At 38.8% G+C, this 20466-nt stretch overlaps 1 long non-coding RNA gene and 1 pseudogene across 1 annotated transcript; one reads left to right on the top strand and one right to left on the bottom strand.

Annotated features, from left to right (window-relative positions):
• The first annotated feature begins 2175 nt into the window (after positions 1 to 2175).
• LOC123824448 lies at positions 2176 to 2604 on the top strand (annotated as a pseudogene).
• A 6802-nt stretch (positions 2605 to 9406) lies between these two features.
• On the bottom strand, positions 9407 to 19212 carry LOC123824467. The gene is made up of 3 exons (XR_006786703.1): positions 19124 to 19212; positions 11295 to 11430; positions 9407 to 10547 (listed from the first exon to the last, which is right to left on the bottom strand). It is a non-coding gene; the product is annotated as an uncharacterized LOC123824467 (long non-coding RNA).
• Between the last annotated feature and the right edge of the window lie 1254 nt (positions 19213 to 20466).

The raw sequence follows: 20466 nt of genomic DNA, 5'->3' as shown, positions 1-20466 counted from the left end.
GACCGCATTTGAGACCCAACTCAGTAGTTCTTAAAAGTTTCATGGGTAAATTTCTGAACTTCATAAGTGGCTGTGGACAAGTTCCTGCTAAACATCTCAGTCTGTATAATAAAATGGATAACCTCAGGAAACCCAGAAAGTCTTTATGACCTCATTTATACCCATGTGACATGCCAAGAACTTTTTAAAATAATGATGTCCCTTCACTTTTGTTGTTCATATCTTGCATTCCTTTCATTGACAAACTGAAGTAGAACAATATGGGAGGGGGATTCTGGAAAGTATGGTCTGTGTGGATAGAAATTATGCTGAACTGACAATAAGCGATCAAACCTAAGAGGCCTGAGTATCATTATCACCAAATTTGCCTCACTAGGGTGTATCAAAATCCTGACAGCAGGACAGCAATTAAGATGATCAAATTACTGTGAAAAATAGACCACAATATTATGACTTCTAGTGTTCAACACTATCAAAAAAAAAAAGGTTATGGAATAGTGTGAGGAAGCTCAGTGATGGGCCCAGGTTCTGCAACACCAACATTACTTACAAGCTTTGAGGATGTGCCATGGTCTGAGGTAGTAGCTGTGTGACCTTGGGCAAGTTCCTTAACTTCTTTGCATCTGAGTTCCACTCCTTTCATTGCAAATAGAAAAACACTTAATTGTAGAATAGATTTAAAGATAAAATAAACTGTATATGACAATAAAAGCACCCAGGTCAATGTATAATATGCAATAGAAGTTCATTTCACACCCATAACTCATTTTCATCCAAAATATTTGGCAATCAGCCTTCATAGGTGTGGCTCAGTTGGTTGGAGCATCATCCCATAACCAAAGGGATTCAAATTTGATTCCCAGTCAGGGCACATGCCTAGGTCACAGGTCTGGGAGCATAGGGGAGGCAACCAATAGGTGCTTCTCTCTCACATCAATGTCTCTCTCTGTCTCCCTTCCTCCCTCTCTAATAGCAATGAAAATGTCTTCGGGTAAGGATAAAAAAATTCTGCAGTCAGTATATGGTCCTCAATTCTGTACCAGAATGATATATCATCCTGGTATAATGCCAAGTTTGCTTCTTATACTGAGTCATATACTTGTTTAAGACATATTATTTTATTATAAATATTTTTTCAATGCTGGAACTAATTCCTTTCTTTGAGTAAAAGCTCCTTGGCACTAGGAAGAAGCTGACTAACTATCTATCAGAGTTGTAGTTGTAATAATTCTTGCTGGTTTGTTGGCAAGAACAGGCAAATTAAGAAGTAACTTCGATGGACACTTGAGCTGCTTCCATATCTTGGTGATTGTAAATAATTCTGCAATGAACATAGGGGTGCTTGTGTTCTTTTGAATTAGTGTTTTGGGTTCCTTCAGATATATTCCCAGAAGAGGGAGTGCTAGGTCAAAAGGCAGATCCATTTTTAATTTTTTGACATATCTCCATGCTGCTTTCCACAGTGGCTGCACCAGTCTGCATCCCCACCAACAATGCAAAAAGGCTCTCATTTCTCTATATCCTCACCAGCACTTGTTTTTTGATTTATTGATGATAGCCATTCTGACAGATGTGAAGTAGTATCTCATGTGGTTTCTATTTTCATTTCTCTGTTTATTAGTGATGTTGAGCATCTTTTCATATGTCCACTGGTCAACTGTATGTCCTCTTTAATGAAGTATCTATTCAGTAGAGGAGTTGATAAAATAATTATGGGACATTTACACCATGGGGCAATGGAATTCTACTCGGCTATAAAAAAAAAATAAAAGTTTACCCTTTACAACAGTATGGATGTACCTGGAGAACATTATGATAAGTGAAATAAGTAAATCAAAGAAAGACAAATACCATATGACTTTACTCATATGTGGAATCTAATGAACAAACTGAACTAATAAGCAAAACAGAGATGGACTCATAGATGGAGAACAGATGACAGCTGGGGGAGGGTGAAGGGATTAAGCAAAAAGGAGAAAGGACTCATGGACATGGACAACAGTGTGGTGATTGCTGGGGGTAGTGAGGTATAAAGGAACTAAATGATAATGGAAAAAAATATAACAACAAATCTAAAATAAAAAAATAAATAAATAAAATTCCTGAAACAACTGAAAAACAAAAAGGTAACTTGGACTCTTTTCCTCCTTGGCTGCTTGAAGATCAGCCACCATCATGAACAACACAGTAGCTATCGAACCAGGAAGTTCATGACTGACAGATTATTGCAGAGGAAACAAAGGGTCATTGACATCCTTCACCCTGGAAAGGCAATAGTACCTAAGACAGAAATTCAAGAAAAAACAGTTTACATGTACAAGACCACACCAGATGTTTACACTTGGACTCAGAACCTATTTTGGTGGTGGCAAGACAACTGGCTTTGGCATGATTTAGGATTCCTTGGGTTACATGAAGAAAATTGAACCCAAACATAGACTTGCAAGACATAACCTATATGAGAAAAAGAAGACCTGAAGAAAACAGAGGAAGGAACTGAACAGAATGAAGAAAGTCAGGGGGACTGCAAAGGCCAATGTTGTTGTGGCAAAAAGAAGGAGTAAAGATCTATGCAAATTTTTCATGAGAGAATTAATAAACTAAGATGTTTAAAAAGAGTAACTTTGAACCTTGAGATTCAAGTGCTATATCTTCTTAGTTTATCCTATCCCATTATATCTTACATATTCCCAAGGATAATTTTGGGCCACTACTTCCCTGTTAGTTTTAAGAAGATTTAATGTTTTCAAAGAGGTGGGGAGTGAGATAGCAGATGCACTGCCAGAGATCGCAATAAGACTTTGAGGCCACAGGGTAGGAAAAGACATTAAGTAGTAGCATGGGATTTTCTTTTGTGGGCCATCTATTTTACACAGGCAGGAAACATATATGAGAGAAGGGGACCAGGAAGGCATCTTGGGAAACTTGTCACTCCCTCAGTCAATAGTGGCAACCCAGCCAGTACACAGTTCTAATGGATTATGTCAGGTTAAGATTGCTGCGTAGTCAGAGCTTTCGTTGAAACCAAAACAAAATTTTTATTTATTTTTAATTTTTTTATTGTTGTTCAAGTACAGTTGTCTCCACTTTCCCTCCACCACTCCCCGCCTCCCCACTCATCCTCGCCTTCCCCCTTCGATCCACCTGTGAGTCAGATCCAGGCTACAGGTTACCATCTTTCAATCTATGATTTGAGACTTATTTCAGCGAATGGTACAAATTGCTCATTAAAAGCCAAAGTGTTCAGGAATGTTCCTTTAAGCTATTCAAGTCTAAAAATGTTACTCAAAAATTTGCCCAAACGAAAGATAAATCAATCTCTTAGATTCTATCAGGTATTTCCCTTTGGGGGATCTGTAAAACCAAGTGATTCTCCGTATGGAATCAAATAGATGAAAAAATTGGACTGCTGTTAGCAACTGTGCCCCGCAACTCTGCTTCGAGTTCTGAGAGGCAGAGCAAGGCTGACCCTGCAGTTTCCCCCGGGCACTGCCAGCAAGGGTGCAGATCCTGCTGGTCCCACTTAGAGGTGCAACTCTTGCAACTAAACCTAACAGTCATGACTCTTCACCATTACTGGGTAATAAAAAGGATATATGTTAGTAATTTAATCATAGCTTATAACATTAAATTTAATGCTTCATGACTCATAAACCTGGTGGTATTCTTTTGGTGGTGGTTGTTGCTGTTCTAAATGAATGTTTGCCTTGCTGTTTGTGCTGATTTCTCTAGTTAAGATATGCTATTACAGTTACTATGTACCGTCAAATTTCGCTGTTAGGCCACATTTGAATTACAGGGGGAAGTCTTGTGTTTAAACCAGAGGAGTTTGTTTTTGGCCTTAATCACATGACCACTCAGAACCCAGAGATATATAGTCTTCATTTTCCCAATGAGATACATTGACGAAACATTTTTCTTTCTTTCTTCTCAGACTATTGGTCCTAGAATCAAAATCTTGGGATATTGTAACACCAGCCGAGGTGCTGGTCCATTTTGTTGTAGAATATGCCACGGACTCAAGCAAGCATTCCATGGCTCCAACCCTGAGAAAGATACTTAGAAATACAAAAGGAACTTAACCCTTGACTCCATCTATTACTTCTTTTTTAAGGCTCTGATTATCAAAAGAACAAATGTTTTCTTGATTTAGACCATTAGATACTAACTTTATAGTACATTAGCTCCCCAACTCATAAAATCATTACATGAAGGTTAGTTTCAGAGGATTTTGCTTTAAACAAAATAACTGTTCTCTCAATGAGAAAATTTATAGTTGATAGTTTTAAGAAAATCATTTATTTTAGTAAATCCAAAGAATAGCATAAGAGTACTTGGATTAAAAGTTAAGCCATCTTTTAGTAACTCAAACTTAAATGTTTATCACAAAATTTACTTTTAATTTTAATTTCTTTATGGGTCATTCTAAGCATGTGGTTCAAGTTTTCTATTATCTAATTTCTCACTCTAAAATATTATACTTTTATCCATGAAATACTTAGTCTGAAATGACTAAATTAGAAATCCCTCTTGAAAAACTTGGACAAGGATTACCTTTAAGAGATTTAAGTCTTCACAGTTTTCAATTAATTTAAAACATAAGTGTACTTGACAATCTTAGTATTGTTCATTGGTAATACTCTCCAAAAGTTGACCCACTGCTGCTCTTCCTTAGGCAAAATGATGCCTGTAAAACACTCAGGAAACAGGTAAACAAGAAACAGCCACTGGAAGCAAGATGTGAGAAATGTATGAACAAAAGAGAAGTAGCATGGCTTTGGAGCCAGAAAAGTCCCATCTTAGCACCTAATAGCTCTACTCTTGGGCACGATGCCTAGTCCACCTGTATCTCAGGTTCTCACTTGTAGAACAAAGCTCACATTAGCTACTACGCAGTATTGTTTTGAAGTTTAGATCATGGAATCCATGTAACATGCTAGCACAGCCCCTGATACATCATCAATGCTCAGTAAATGTTAACAATTATTATTATTATTATTCATATTTATGACACAGAGCATTTAGTGTACTCATCACACCATCGTCCATGGTCAATGGCACTGATAAAACAGAAGTATCTGCGTCTCTAGTGTTAGCTGAAACTCATGTCAAAAAAAAAATACATTGAGAAGCAAATGATTCCATTGGAAAATAAATCTTGGACATTGGTTTGCAGTAGGACAATGCTGTGAGAAAAATGGGAGGAGGGCAAGGTAAGTTCTGGGGTTCATCTGAACCTTGCTTGTCTATTGAGAACAACAGGCAATTGTGGTGGCATTTGGTGTGTGTGTGATGTGGCTTCTCTTCCTTCAGTGATCATGCTGAGGCTAGCAAATGACAGTCAGATGTTAGCAATTTGGGGTCACATTTGAACTGGTGACTCAGGGTGCAAGTGTTCTATATCCCACCAGTTCCTTTAGTCAGCTCCTGAGTCACAACTTACTTTATTTTCTTAAATAGAGGGAGCTTGCCTCATGGGAGCCATTTGAAATGAATAAAATATAGTGTTCCTTATAGCAAGTTCTAAATTAGCTATCATGGTCAGGGAGTTTTCTGGTTGGTCTAATCACGGTGACAACCACTGATTTTCAGAGAACTAAGATAAAGTCAAAATATATTTATCACTAAAATGAGACTGGACAGAATTCAATTAGTCTTAGATGCCACAGGCCTCTCCAGATCTTAAAGGTCTAAACTGATGACTGTGAATCATTTTGTAGATGTGTGGACAGATCAGGCAGTAAAGGTAATGAGTTGATGGACTAACAGATAAAACAGCGTCTACTAAACTTTAGAATTGACCTAGGGATAAACAGTCTTAACTAGCAAACAACAACAACAAACACAATTATAGACAGTTAAAAAAGAAAGGTCGAAGAAATGGGTATATTTTTTATTCTACCAGAAAGTTGGTTTCTATTCCATAACAGCTCAATTATTTAATCTTCAGGACAACCAAGAAAGTGGGCGTTATTGTAGCCAGACCGGTGTGAATCAAATATTGGTGGAGTCAAGCGCTCAGTAGGCACCTAATGAATAATAATACATGTGTGGCAGGGCCAAAAGGAAGCACTCTTTTCCCATAAAATTCCTTCCTTCCCAGAAAAAAAAATAATTTTTTTCAGGATGGCTACTTTTGCAATAAGAGCAATAGTTTGGAGTTTATTGTGATTTTTTTTTCTTTCTTCCTTTCCAACCATGAAGAATCCTCTCTTCCTCACTGGCCTCACTGAGACCTTCACCAACCTAAGAAGGGTGAAGACAGGGAGCAAGATAGATTCGTTTCACACAGTGCAAAAGAAAGAAAAACTACCTAGCTTCTGACATTTAGGATACCGCATAGCAGACAATAGATTTGAAACCAGGTTGTTGTAAGGAAGAACTGTATAAGTTCATTTACCTCATCTTCTTGCAACTCAGTGAAGATTTCTGCTTTTTAGCATGGCAGAAGATTATCTATTACTTACTCTATTACTGCTCTTCTAGAGAGGAGTGATATAAGGCAAAAAAAAAAAAAGAATGTGTTTGTAAAGAAGGGAGAAAGCAGTCAAATATTTGTTCTGATTTGCTTTCTCTCTATTTTGGCCCCATGGGTGTGTTGTGGGGTTAGATAGCTAGAACGTCACACAGTCTTCCACCTGGGACTCTGGAAGCAGATGGCCATGCCACCACGGGGAAGGGGAAGGTCCATCTGGGAAGACGGAAGAGCAGGCCAGGTCAGACAGACTCCTTGGTGACTAAGGGAGGAGGCCACAAAGTCAGGGGAGAGATGTGGACTCTTAAGATCTTTGCCCAGGTGAGCCAGTGGGAAGTTGTCCCAGTGAAGAGGAGGTGGCCCGTGAACAAAAGAATGGATCCCAAGCTCATCAGAGACTGAAGCACTGGAGAGAGGCCAGAGGGGCAGGCCATCAGACAGCAATCCACACACACGCTGGTCTTCCTCACCTCAGGCAAGGACTCAAGGGATATCGGAGGCTACTGGAGACAACACTTTTGGTCGAGTCTAAGGCACTATTTACACGTTTGGAAATTCTTAAGTATTAATATTGACAGTAGCATTTTCACCTTCAATCCAGCAGATGTGGGCTCAAGAGATTCATCAATTTACTTCCAGGTTAAAGGAAGTATCTACATTTTCTCAGCATTCCCTATATCAGCATAAGTTAAAGTTTGACATTTGTAACCCAGCTGACCAATTGTGTCTTAAAAATCAATGCTTTATATTTTGGTAACTGAAATATTTCAGGGTTTACAGCCCCTTTGCCAGGGCACAGTGGCTCCCTCCGAGGTCCTAGGGATCCCAGGAATGGTCACCTCACCTGTACTCTCAAAGAAGTCTTGTCAGAAATGGACTCACTGCCATTTGTTTTCTGCTCCAGCATCCCTGGGTGTCTGGTTCCTGACCCCAGCTTAACACTGGGGTCATCTAAGGAATTTGAAGAATAGTACCCGTAATGGGGAATTGTCTGAGTGAACAGGTCTGATGAGACCACAGGCATGAATAAATATTTCTTAAGAGATCCCCAGGTGATTTCACATGCTGCCCGGCCTGAGAACCAGCACCTTGGTGCACCATGCTGAAGAATCTGGCCACAGGAATGTGTATGAAGCTACCTTCCGCTGCTGACAGGGCTTCCAGGTGGCCCACCAGTGTGCCTTTCCTGGGCGTTGCTGCTACTTCTGCCGAATACTGCCCCTTCCCTTGGTACCATCACCTCAGCCTAGCTCTCTCATTGCCTACAATTCCTGCTGATGTGTCAGAGTCCTTCAGGTGCCTGAATGGTGCTTCGCCCATCCAGCAAGAGGTTGAGCCAGGATTCAAACTCCTGACACTAACTTGATCATCAGTGGTCTCTACAAAAGGAAAGAGTACACTCTAAGACAAAGGAAGTCCTAAATCAGGTATGTTTTCAGTCAGTACAAAGATTGGGAACTTGCTGCATGTGATGGGAGAGAAATACTTAACTACAGTGATAATTTTTCTATCCTGAGTCTGTATCTACAGAGGATGCAATGCTACCCAGGATTCAGCTAGGAGACTATTATATACCATTTTGATATTTGGTGGGAAAACATTCTTTCAGCAACCATATTAAATGAGGACTACTAGGTGTGAAGCTAGGAGCTAGGAGCCAAAAACCAAGTAAGATGCACAACCTCTTGCCTTCAGGTAACTCATATTTGTTCTTTGTTTCCATTTTTATGAACAATTTATAGACTGTTTAGTTAACACTGTACATTTCAAATATTTTTATCTGTTTGTATAAGAGCATCTAATAGTGTATGATTTCTCTTGTTTCCAACTAGATTCAAAATAGTTCCCTTACTAACACATCTTCAAAATAAGGACAATGTGATATGCCCTGATGAATTAAAGTGAACAGGGTAGGAAAGATATAGAAAGAAAGCTTCATAAAAATAAATGAGCGCTGCCAGCAAGTATTATATTACTTGGCTCCATCCTTCTGGAAGTTCTGGGAGCTGATTACTTGATTTAGTTCAGACTTTAAATAACCTCATAAAAGAGTCCAATCCACAAACTATTTACACCTTTATTGAAGTAGCAAACTTTTTTACTTTATAAAACAGGTCAGAATTCCGAGGGAAGAAGTATTTATTGAAGGGTGTAACAATTGGGAAAAGTCAACACACATAAAGTATTGTAATAAAATTTGTTTTCCAATAGGAAACAGTCTAAGATAATTTCCCGAGTTATTCATGAAAACGAGGATAGAAGTCTGCGACCTATTAAACTCCTGAGATCACTTCAACACTATCTTGCTGTATGCCATAAACACCACCCACACTCAGCACGTGAAACAACCTGCTGTAATGGGAGCCCTTGTCCGCCTCAAAGCTGCTCTTGCCTCTGTAACAGTCGGGAACTGACCTGGAACTAGGACAAAGCCATGGGCAGGGCACCAGTAATAGGTTTTACAAGATGCCACGTGTATTAGAAACTTGGTGATACAAGTGTATAAAATTTTAATATTCAACTTTTCCTTTTAAAAAGGTGACAAAGCCAACAGGGAAGTGATATGAAAATATATTTTTAACAGTGTCAGGGAGGCAATGAATTTCCAATTCAAGTCAGTTTTTTTCAAGATATTTAAAAACCAGCAACAAATGAGAGTTTGACAAAGACTGCTGATCCTTGTCTATCCTTCTAGTACATGACCTATTGTTAAGACTGATAACACATTATGGACAATAAGGAGGTTCTTTGGGTGCCCTATTTTGCATAAACTTCTGTTTATGTTTCTAAAGATATGTGATTCTTACTAATCAGGTATCTTCATTTCTTGTGCTACTTGACTAATTAATAGTTCGGGGGGCAGTTATCAGAGGACGAAAGGTTTAAGACAAAAATTTTCAACAAGCTTCAATTAATATTGCTATTATGAGATATTTATTAGAATTTTAATAGTCAATATGTACTTAATCAGGCTTATGTGCTCAGTGTTCATTCTTGATGATGAGGCTGATAGGGGAACATCCGCTTTCACACTCAGCTGAGTGGTCGTGTCAATGAATGGCTTGCAAGAAGAACCCGAGTCGAGTCAGATGTCTACTGTGAGTTGCCTGTGACTAATCTTCATGATGTATTTATACACCACAGTTCTCATGATGGTAATACAGTTCATACTCATTATAGGCATCATTTAGTATCTAGCTGAATTTTTAAAAGAGATCTGGGTGGGGCATGCACTTTGGCTCTGCTTAGCCAGGGTAAGCTCCAGCGACACCAGGTAATCTGTTGGCATGCTGCATCTGCAACTGGAAGCATTTAAACTGGGCCTTCAGAGCCAGTTTGTGAAGCTCCAGATAGCTATCCAATCTGACAACACAGGAGAGCCATAGCTTAAGTTCTGAGGACCATGCAGGAGATTCTAACTTGGGGAGGAACCGAATGAAGACAATACTTCCAACAAACCTGCTTTTACTCCACAGCCCACAGTAACAGCTCAGAAAAGCAATGGCAGAAAGTACTCAGTGTCTTCATTCTATGAATTCTCTTTGACATCCAAGAAGTTGGATTTTAGGCATTTTACCTCGACCTCACCCATAGATCACATATATCATGTTGCTGTGACCCTGAGCAGAAAAATCCACAGAAAACAGTTCTTGGGTATTGCTCTCTTCGCCTGCCTCTCTTTAATCTCCCTTCTCCTAAATGATTTACTGAACTTAAAATGGCATGTTTTGTGTTATTTTCATCCATCCAGGACTCAGAGTATGATGACATTTCTCTCTCTTTTTTGCACTCTTGGTTATGAATGTACATGAAATTGCATCTAGCATAAAAAATACTAGGTACAGTTTCCTTTTGTGAGAAGATCCTTAATGTACAAATTTAAAGAACAACCTTTTTGATCATCTAAATGGGAGTGGAAAGTGCCATTCCAGCCGTGTTTCCTGTGGGAAGTTCCTGACACGGTGGTCACGCTGCTGCTTCTCAGGGTATACAGCACCGTTTCTGGAGCCATGGCCATGAAAGTAGAAACTTTACTGAGAGTAGTTATGTCCGAGCGTAATATGTGTACATACTTTGTAAAAGGAAAAAAACATTAATTAATTGAACAGATCAAAAATTTAGGCATTTTGTAAAAGTAGTCTGATTTAGAACCAAAGGAGGGGACGTTAAAAGTGTACACCACTGGGTTAGCCAGGAAAGGCAAATGGTCATGCCACCCCCCACAAATCCACTTTGGTCAGGTCAGAAGTGACCCAGGTGCCTTTGTTGCACTAATTATGTCCTTGTGCACACTTAGGTGTGCTTTTCTGTTCCCGTGTTTGTTCAACAGTATGAGCTTAAGTCACATCCTGTTATCGATCATAACCCATAATAGTCACAAGGAGAAATTAGGCTTATGAAACAGAAAGCTTTGACCCCAATTAGCAATCAGGTGAGTAAAGCTACCTTTGAGCTTAGAAATGCTGTATATCAATATATCATCCACCAAACTCTCCTTAGTATCTGGAGACTAAGACTAGCATATAATCAAGTATTTTCCCAACTATTGGCAAAAGCCCTAGAATTTTGGACCCACTTGCCCATGCCCAAGTGCCAGAAAGGCATCCCCAGTGTTTGAATGGTTTAAGAGCTATGATAAATGTATTTCAATGAGTGATGCCAAACTTTAAGTGGAAATAGGGTTTACACAGGTTAGTTAATCCAAACCACAATAATTTTTAGAAATAAGTGAATAAAAATTATTGCATGTCATAGCTCACAGCTAGGGCTGGCAAAGTATTTGCACGATCGTTGAACATCTCACTTTATAGATACATACCCAGGATTTGATTCATTAGATTGGCAGTCTCTACCCTGAGTCCATTTTAGCTTTAATAAATTTATGATCAAAGTCCACCATTCGTTCACGCATGCCTTTGTGCATTTGTTCGCTCAGCAGCTACGTCTTAGGAAACCTGCAATGTATAAGGCCTTGTGCTTCGGGTGGAAAATTCAGAGAACAATGAGATGACATCCTCACGCTCAAGAAACTCACAATTTTTGGCAGTGACCCATGACTTGAATACTGTGAACTAACACCACACATTTGCAGTATACCTATTTCTATAAGAAACAGGGTGGGGGTACATACACACTCCACAGTGAATTAAAAATACACCAACAATAGGAGCAGTGTACCCCTCCAGCAGGCTTCCTTTATCTCATTTGATAACCATTCCTTTGTTTACACAGTTCTCCCTTCCCCTGCTGCTTTTGGAAAGACCTGGAGAAACACTGTTCTCTCGGATCTGCATTCGAGGTTCCCCTAGTCCAACCTTTTTATCGCTTTTAAAACATGTTCTATTTTACCTTAAAAGCCACGGGACTAAAGGAGTAAGAGAAGTAACATGAAAAGCCTTTAAGAAATGAAATTTGAAAAATGTATTGGTGGAAATGACTCTTGTTTATTTTACCTTGACAAAATAAAGCAAAACCCCCAAACAAACAAAAACTCCTGGCAACATTCCTTAAAGCAGTTAGCTTTCGGAACAACAGTACAGGGCTGGGGGAGGTCCCAACTGCAGAGGAAACTCCCAACACCAGAGCTCACTCTTCCAGGTAGCACCAACAGGAAAAACAATTCTTTCCCCAGTCCTTCAGTTTGAGATTGGCTGTAGAAAATGCTTCACTCTCAGGGTAACAGAGCTTAATCTGCCTTTTCATTAACTGTCTAAAGTATTTAGATAGTAGAGGGATTGTTCTTCACACATGCAAATCAGTGTCTTCTACATCAAGGATAACAGATTGGAACTCAAGAGTGCCACCTTTCCAAGGTGGCTATCATTGTAAAGTTTACCGTGTGCCCAGCAGACTAGAGACATCTGAGACAGATGAAATGAAGCGGTCTATGACATTAGATTGGACAAAGAATGTTTCAAGTTATTTTAAATTTATTAGAAAAAATGGACTATAAAATGTAAAACATTGTTTACTCTAGATATTTATTCAGAAGTCAATTGGACATTAGTAATACTTTTCAGTGAAATACTAGTAGACCTAGGAACCATGTGTCTGTTGCTTTATAATAATTCTCATTTGCTAGAGTAAAATAATAAATCCTGGTACTATATTTGGATGAATAAAATAGTAAAGGCAGATAGATATATTTAAAATTTTTATATTACTTCCAAAGGATTGCTTATTATTCACACTAAGTGGAGTTAATTTTACTTTTATTTCAAATACTAAATGTTAGGTAACATGTTCATAATAGAAGTTAAATATCATTTTCACCTAAGATTAAATCTTGTACAAGCTCCTACGTAGTAAAAATCACAATAATCAATACATTGAGACTATGCAAAGTAAAAAGATTTAATTTAAAACAGTGATGAGATTGCCAATTTTGAATTCTTGCACTCACCTTTTTAAAGAGAAGTGTTAATATGCACAAGAGGAAACTTAAAATTACCCGAATAAAATTAATTTATTTTACTTAAAAATCTATTAAAAGTTTACCTATTCAAATATATGCACACATACATATCTCCCCAAGATCATTTTTAGGAAGAGGGTAGACATAAAGGAAAAGAAACAAATGTCTATCAAATGTCTAGTACAAGTTGCTTTTCATGCGCACGGCAATCCTGTGATGGAGGTTTTGTTACTTGCACTTTCACAGAGTGGGGAATGCAGTCCCAGGGAGCCTGTGACTTGCCCCAGGTTGGAAGGTTAGTGGCAGAACAAAGACACACTCTGTATCCAGTGTGTCTACCAAAGTTTTCCATCTTCTCCTACTCTGCTTGGGCTTCGCAACAGAAAATGAGGTGTTTTTGCTTTTGTTTATATGTTTCTTTGCTTGATGAGAGAATATAAGGTCAGAAAAGTAATGAGTCTTGGGTTCCGTTTCCTAAGTTAATCACTTTATTTTTTTTACCTAGCATGTAAGTACTCAGAGATACTAGGGGTGAGGGGGGTGAGGGAGGATCCTGTCTTTCTGGTCATTTCTGTTCTAATAATTAGAGAAATAGTGCAGACTTGTCTCACTGATTTAATATTAGGAATAATTGATTTAAAGTACTTAAATCAACATAAAGACTCTGGATTTTAAAAAATCAATTCAATATTTAATAATTAGTGTCAGAAAAGCTGTATCTTAACTTCAAAAACATTTTTCCTTCTCTTAAAAAGTGATTTCCACAATGGTTTTTATTGGCTTAGTGGGAAGACTGCCATCTACTGAATTAACAATACCTTTTCATGTACTACCTGAGTAATTCTTAGAAATCAATACTGTAGAGCAGTTAAAGACATATAGGTATGGATATATGAAGACACATGTATGTGTATATTCCTATATGTATATAGAATGATAGTCCTCTTAATTTTTCTCTGCCCACTTACCTGTAATTTGCTCTTTGACCCCACATATATAGAAAATACACTTTTTTAAAGAAACTCAGATATTCGACTAAAAATCCAATTCATGTAAGATTAGATCTCTTTACCACAGAGAAATTCCGAACGTGAGCCTAATCCCCTGCCCCACTGTGTCTTGTCAGGCCGCGCCATCGGCGATAGCCCCGACCATCTAAACACATTACTTTCTCGATTCTCCCCTCATCCCTGCTTCTGCCTCACATTTTTTCATGTACAAACATGGAAAGCAGAATTGCCCTAGGTGACTTTTATAATTTTTTGATTATTTCACTTTCATTATGAATACAGGTATTTGTTTTTAAAAGCCTGTGTTGTTAAGTTAATAAGTGTGAAAAGGCCATCACTTAGGACAGACTACATCCCCCAGCCAAAGGGACACTTTATTTCTCAGTTCCATCATAGCTGGTAACAAGGTCCCTCATCCCGCGCCTCACTCGCTGGGTGCACACGCCCCGTCTGCCTCCGAGCTGCCCAGTCCTTCCTCCCCTGCTCAGGGACTCAGGGATGGCCAGGCCTGGGAATGAACTGGAGAACAGCACACGCACGCCTTCTACTAAATCATTTTGTTTAAATGACACATTACTTGTTTTTACTTTTGGCGATCTGTCACTCTTTGAGGAAGGGTGGGGGGTGAAAGTTTGTCCTGGGTCGCTTTGTACAATGGTGAGGCAAATTAGGACTTATTTTTTCTTCCTTAACCCAGTGAGGAGGCAAGTGGATTTGATATAAAAAGTTTTCCCATCAATTTGGTTATATAGGCATTCCCTTTTTCTCAATTTGTATCATTTTTAAAAAGCTATAAAGCTGAAAAAAAAACTACTGAGAGGGCATTTTAAAAAATAACTGGGTTTTAAAAGTCTGTCTTACAAGATTTAGAATCACTTTAATGAGATGTAGTCTTAAAGTTTAAAAATTATCAGAAAAATAGAAGAAAAAACTTCAATGTTCATTTTAATTACTTTCAATATATGTTGATAACACAATTTGTATTTTACTACCTAATGAAAATGTGTAACAACAGCTGATACATAGTATATACAACAAAATTGATTACTTGGTTTCATATTCATGGATAGTACAATTGGTAAGCATTACAGGTGGAAAATACTTACCTCTGTACGATTTTTGGGGTAACAAAGTAGCTTTAGTAAAATTCCTATTCATATTGCTTTAATAAAAAGTTACTTATGCTTATAGTTTCTTAGAAACTCCCCAACCTTCTCATATATATATATTTATAATTACAGTTTCCCACCAAAAGTTCAAGATGGAAGGGGGGACATTACATTCAGACTCACAAACACAGAAAACCAAGATTTTAAAATGAGCAATACAAAAATTATTCCAAAGTGAAGCTAATTCCATTGGGAAAGAAGAGACAATTTCCCAGGGGAAAATAATAGAAAACATGAATTTCACATGGTTGAAACATTTTATTTATTTATTTTAGAGGTTTTGACTCAGTTCTTTATTTTTTTTATTTCTATTTTATTGATTAGGCTATTACCATGGTCCTGATCTTTCCCCCGTTGCCCTCTATCCACCCAGCACTCCCCACTCCCTCAGGCAGTCCCCCCACCATTGTTCACAGCCACAGCTCACATGTACGAGTTCTTTGGCTACTTCATCTTAAACGCTCTGAGTTTTTAAATGTGATTCTTCCAAACACATACAGAGGTGGGCAAAAGTAGGTTTACAGTTGTTCATATGGAAAAAGACAGGTAGGTTATGATTCTTACAATAACTTCATTAACTCAAAAGAGTGTTGCAATGCAGTAGTAACCTGCTTTTGCCCTCCCTGTATGCTGCCCTGACTTTTTCAGCACTCAAACACGTATCATCTCTGAGGTACCAAGGTTTGCCACACAAATGAAAGGGCAGCAGAGAATTAAGAAGTAAAATACGTAATGTAAGGTAGTTCAGTTAAAATATCTGACTGTTGTTGCTGTGGTTTCTTTTTCATCTGTGAAATGTAAGATTTTGAGGATTTAGTCTCTAGCAGGGGCATCCAACCTTTTGGCGTCTCTGGGCCACAATGGAAGAAGAAAAGTTGTCTTGGGCTACATATTAAGTGCACAAACCCTAACAAAAACTGATGAGCAAAACAAAGGCTTCAAGTAAACTTGTGAATTTGTGTTGGGCCACATTCATAACCATCCTGGGCCACATGCAGCCCACAGGCCACAGGTTGGACACCGCTGTGGGTCACATTCAGGCCTCTGATCCTTTAATTCTATGAAGTGTCTTTAAATAATCATCATTGTCATCCTGCTTTTTTCTTATAGCTCATGCTCCTACAACTGGGATGCTCACTCCTTCCTCTAGTATCTCAGTTCTCTTGGGTCAGTCCTCTGTTAAGTAGAAAGCCTGTGAGTGTTTAAGTGTATGATTTTGACCTATGAAAAATGATTAAGATACATAAAAAAAGGGAATGATAAAATATGGAGATTTACAAATCCTAATCAGTATCAGAAACTTCTCTCTTTGAGCCCTGGTTGGTGTGGCTCAATGGACTGACTGCCAGCCTGAAAACTAAGGGGTCTCTGGTTGGATTCCCAGTCAGGGCACATGCCTGGATTGCGGGCCAGGTCCCCAGTAGGGGGTGTGTGAAAGGCAACCACACACTGATGTTTTTCTCCCTCCCCTTCTCTCTCCTTCCCCTCTCTCTAAAATTTCTCTTTGAAAGAATGTCCTTTCTTGTTATCCTGAGATTTCACCTAACACTGAATAGTTTACATTTTCTTGGGGGTTTTAATTTTTTTGGTGGTAGTGTTCTTTTCCATTTGCCTGTGTTCTTGATCTACCTGTTTATAGCACAGGGGCTAGCCTTGCAATTATTTTAGCTCTTCCAATACACATTTGACTTTCACCACCAACATTCTTCCCAGCACTCATGTCAGCTTCATCTTCCTGCATCGTGCACCAGCTCCTGGTGGGGGCTGGTGGTGCAGGAGGCAACTGCGGGGTCCAACACGTGGGAGATATGCCAGGCACAGCTTTCTTGTGGTTTGAGTGCAAGGCTAGAGATCAGGAAACTCTCATTTTAAAATGAGACTCTGCCAGGTTGCTGAAGTTGGGGGGAGTGGAGGAGGGTGTGGGAGGATAAATGATGATGGATGGAGACTTGACTTGGGGTGGCAAACACACCACCCAGTGTACAGATGGTGTGTTGTAGAATTGTGCACCTCCAAGCTATATAATTTTGTTAACCAGGGTCACCCTAATAAATGCAATAAAGAGGAAAAATTGTTTACTATATTTTTAGAATTTATGCAAATATTCTTTTCCTCTTCTCTATGTAACGAATATAATTGCTAACATACCTCACCAGGGTGATAATACTCATTTACTGAATTCACCAGGTTTCTCTAATGCCTTCTAAGTTCTAAGGACAAAAGTTGCTATAAAACTGATTGGGAGAAAAGTGACGGCGATAGTTGATTTTAATTATTCTATTTAAAATTATGTAAATGTAACTCGAGTATTGCTTTTCCAGTGGGATCTGTGCTACAACAAAGTTATTCAACTTTGATTAAATCTTGTCCTGGTAACCATATTAAGTAAAAGGAAATATCTAAACAAACCTAACAAGACTTCATAAAAATGCTATGCTTCAAATAAAAAGAAAACATACTCTTTTTGTTTCTTTGACCTATGCCTTAAAAAATAGCTTAATGAAAATATTGAGGACTGTAGTTTTCTGAACCTAATTCACAGATAGTGTTTGGAAGAGAAATTAAAATGTCCATTGTCTAAGTGGTGAACAAAAATAGGAACTTTTAAATTATGAATTGGGTTAACATCTGTTGGGCAAACTGTTTGCTTAGCCTTATTTTAACATTTCACTTCCCTTTCTCCCCCCTCTGTCTCTCCTGCACATCTGGGTATGTGGTGAGAGCACCGCAGAGGCAATTATAAAGCCAGAGTCTAGTTAAGGACCCTGAACTTTCCATTTTTAGCCTCTGCTGCAATGTGAGGATGTCCCAAGAGTAGTCTGGGTGGACTCCACAGGAAGAAAGATCTTGATTTAAAATACAAATAAAACCAAGGTTGCAACAAAACAAAAAAGAGATTTTTTTTATCCTCACCCAAGGACATTTTTTGTTATTGCTTTTAGAGAGAGAGAAAAGGAGAGGAAGAAAGAGAAAGGGAGACATGGAGGGGAAACAAAGAGAAACATTGACTGCTTGCCTTCTGGCACACACCCCACCCGGGATTGAACCTGCAACCTGGGTATGTGCCCTGACCAGGAATCAAACCCACCACCATTTGGTTTATGGGACGACACTCCAACCAACTAAGCCACACTGTCCAGGGCAAAAACAATTTTTAAAAAGCCAGTTGACACAAATAAACACAACTATAAGGAGTTCATTAAAAATGCTATTGTAGATGCTGAAATATTTTCATTTGAAGCATTTGTTAAAGAGAAACACTTTAGAAAGAAGAGTTAACAGTTGAAACATTCTACTGGAAACTAGTCCAAATTGACAGGATAGACAGTTTCAAGGGCAGAGGCTCTGATGTAAAAGGGCTCTGAGTTTCTATCCTGTCTCTGGCTTCTCTTGGTGCTGCCTGGGGCAAGTCCTACTACTTCTCTAGCCTCAGTTTCTTCATATGCAAAATGGGGATATAATCATGACTATGAGGATGATTATAGCACTTATCTCATAGGGTAATCAGAGGATTTAATATGATAATGAATGCATATGGTTATCACAGAGCTTGGCATATGAGAAACAAAATAAATTACAAATAGCTGCTGGTGTAATGAGATTGTTGAAGAACAAGGATTACTGATGCTCTGTGGTAGCATCAGTAAAAGATTTAATCAATTTCAATAGTAAAACTGTAGCAATGGTTTTTATGATGAAATGGAGAGCAAAGTGACTTACTACACAGCACACAAAGTGGCCATTCACTGAAGTAAAAAACACTATCTGCTTTGTTAGGACCATTTGAAATAGTCATGATTCTAGTGCCTCTCTGATAAGCCTATTAGCTGAGTGAGGGAGATTTCCAATAAGGCATGACAGTAGTCCATATTCTCTCAAAGACCTTAACCACTGCCACTATGTTTAGTAATTAGACCTAAAGAGATAAACCACAGTGGTATCTCAGAATAAGTTCAATATCAATTATTTAACCTCAGTCATTCCACTTCTCCTCTCCAAAAGTCCTCTACAGGGTACCAGTTAAGTTTTTTTTAAAACTGACCATGACACTCACCTGGTTAGAAGTTTCAAAAGGTCCCCAAGGCTGTCAGTGTAAATCTCAAAGCATCATCCTACAGAGTCCTCTGGAATCGCCCTCACTGCTCCAGCCTCACCTGGGACCACTCCCCTGCGAGTCCCAGCCTACCTCCGCCTTGGCAAGCTGCCCTGACGCCCTGAGGCTCCTTTGCTTCTGTTACCAGACTTTTATATCATTTCCTCCTTTTCCCGCACTCTACCTCCAGCCTTTGGACAGGCTAATTTTCATTAGTGTTTTAAGACTCAGTTCAACCACATTTCTCCTTGTGGAAGCATTTCCTCTCTTGATTCCCACTTCAACTGTGGGTGTTCAGGTGTGCAATCTCCTATCCCTGTGAATCTGCAGTCCAGGTCTCTATTACATATTTGTATCTTCAGTATCCCCCCGCTAGATTGTGATGTTCTGAAGCTAACAATAATATTTTGTTTATTGCTTGTAGTGTAATCTCAGTAAATATAACATGAAAGAATCAACTGTTTCTATGAAGCTCTTCTAGACCTGCCCTTTGTATTGCAAAGTGAACATTTGTCATTTGTGATTTTTTATTGCTTTGGATTAATACCAAGCTGTTCTCCAAAGGTAAGGCTCCTGGAGCTGTAGGTCTTAAAAAACATAAATTGAGATCAATCCTAACAGAGTGCCTGCACTAAACACCACAAGATTTAGCAAGAGTGCAAATTACCTTATTTAATCATAGATTCAAGGAAAACTTCATCCAAGCAAAGACCTCGTGTGTTATACCTGAAGAGTAATATCAACTTTGTTCTTACCCCAGTGTTAGAGGTTTGTCTGGGTTTGTCCTTTGCATAAAAGCAACATGTAGGATTCATCACAACCAGCTGATGTTTCACTCATTGTAAAGTGCGTCATCAACATTTGATAAATAATAGTAACAATGACCCTAGTCAAAGACTTTGGGAGATACACCTGGGCTGAATGGAAAAATTACCTCCCTGAGTCTACACTGGCATCTGTTTGTGTGTCCTCGCTGCTCTTGGCTTCATCATTACACTCGATTAAGGGACTGGCTCTTCCAGAGCAGGACGGCGTGGTTTGTACGCGCCCTCTCAACTTCCCTCCCGAACATCTGCCATCAATAATGTAACAAATTGGACAGCCATTTCATTGTTGTACAAGTTCTTCATTTCCAAATATCATTTTTAAACTTGTTTTTTGCCCAAACTTTGGCTGTTAAAACTGGTGTTACAAGTACATATATTCTCATATTCCTCAGGCTCTTTAAAGGAAAACAAGATGCCTTTAAATACAAACGTGTGGATGTCTAAACTCCAGGGGCAAAGGAGGAGGTTGTAAGAAGA

Source organism: Phyllostomus hastatus, unplaced genomic scaffold, assembly GCF_019186645.2.
Source record: "Phyllostomus hastatus isolate PE091 unplaced genomic scaffold, TTU_PhHast_1.1 phas_contig_57, whole genome shotgun sequence".
Classification (NCBI taxonomy): Eukaryota; Metazoa; Chordata; class Mammalia; order Chiroptera; family Phyllostomidae; genus Phyllostomus; species Phyllostomus hastatus.
The sequence above is the reverse complement of the archived record's forward strand: the minus strand, read 5'-3'. Positions and strand labels throughout refer to the sequence as shown.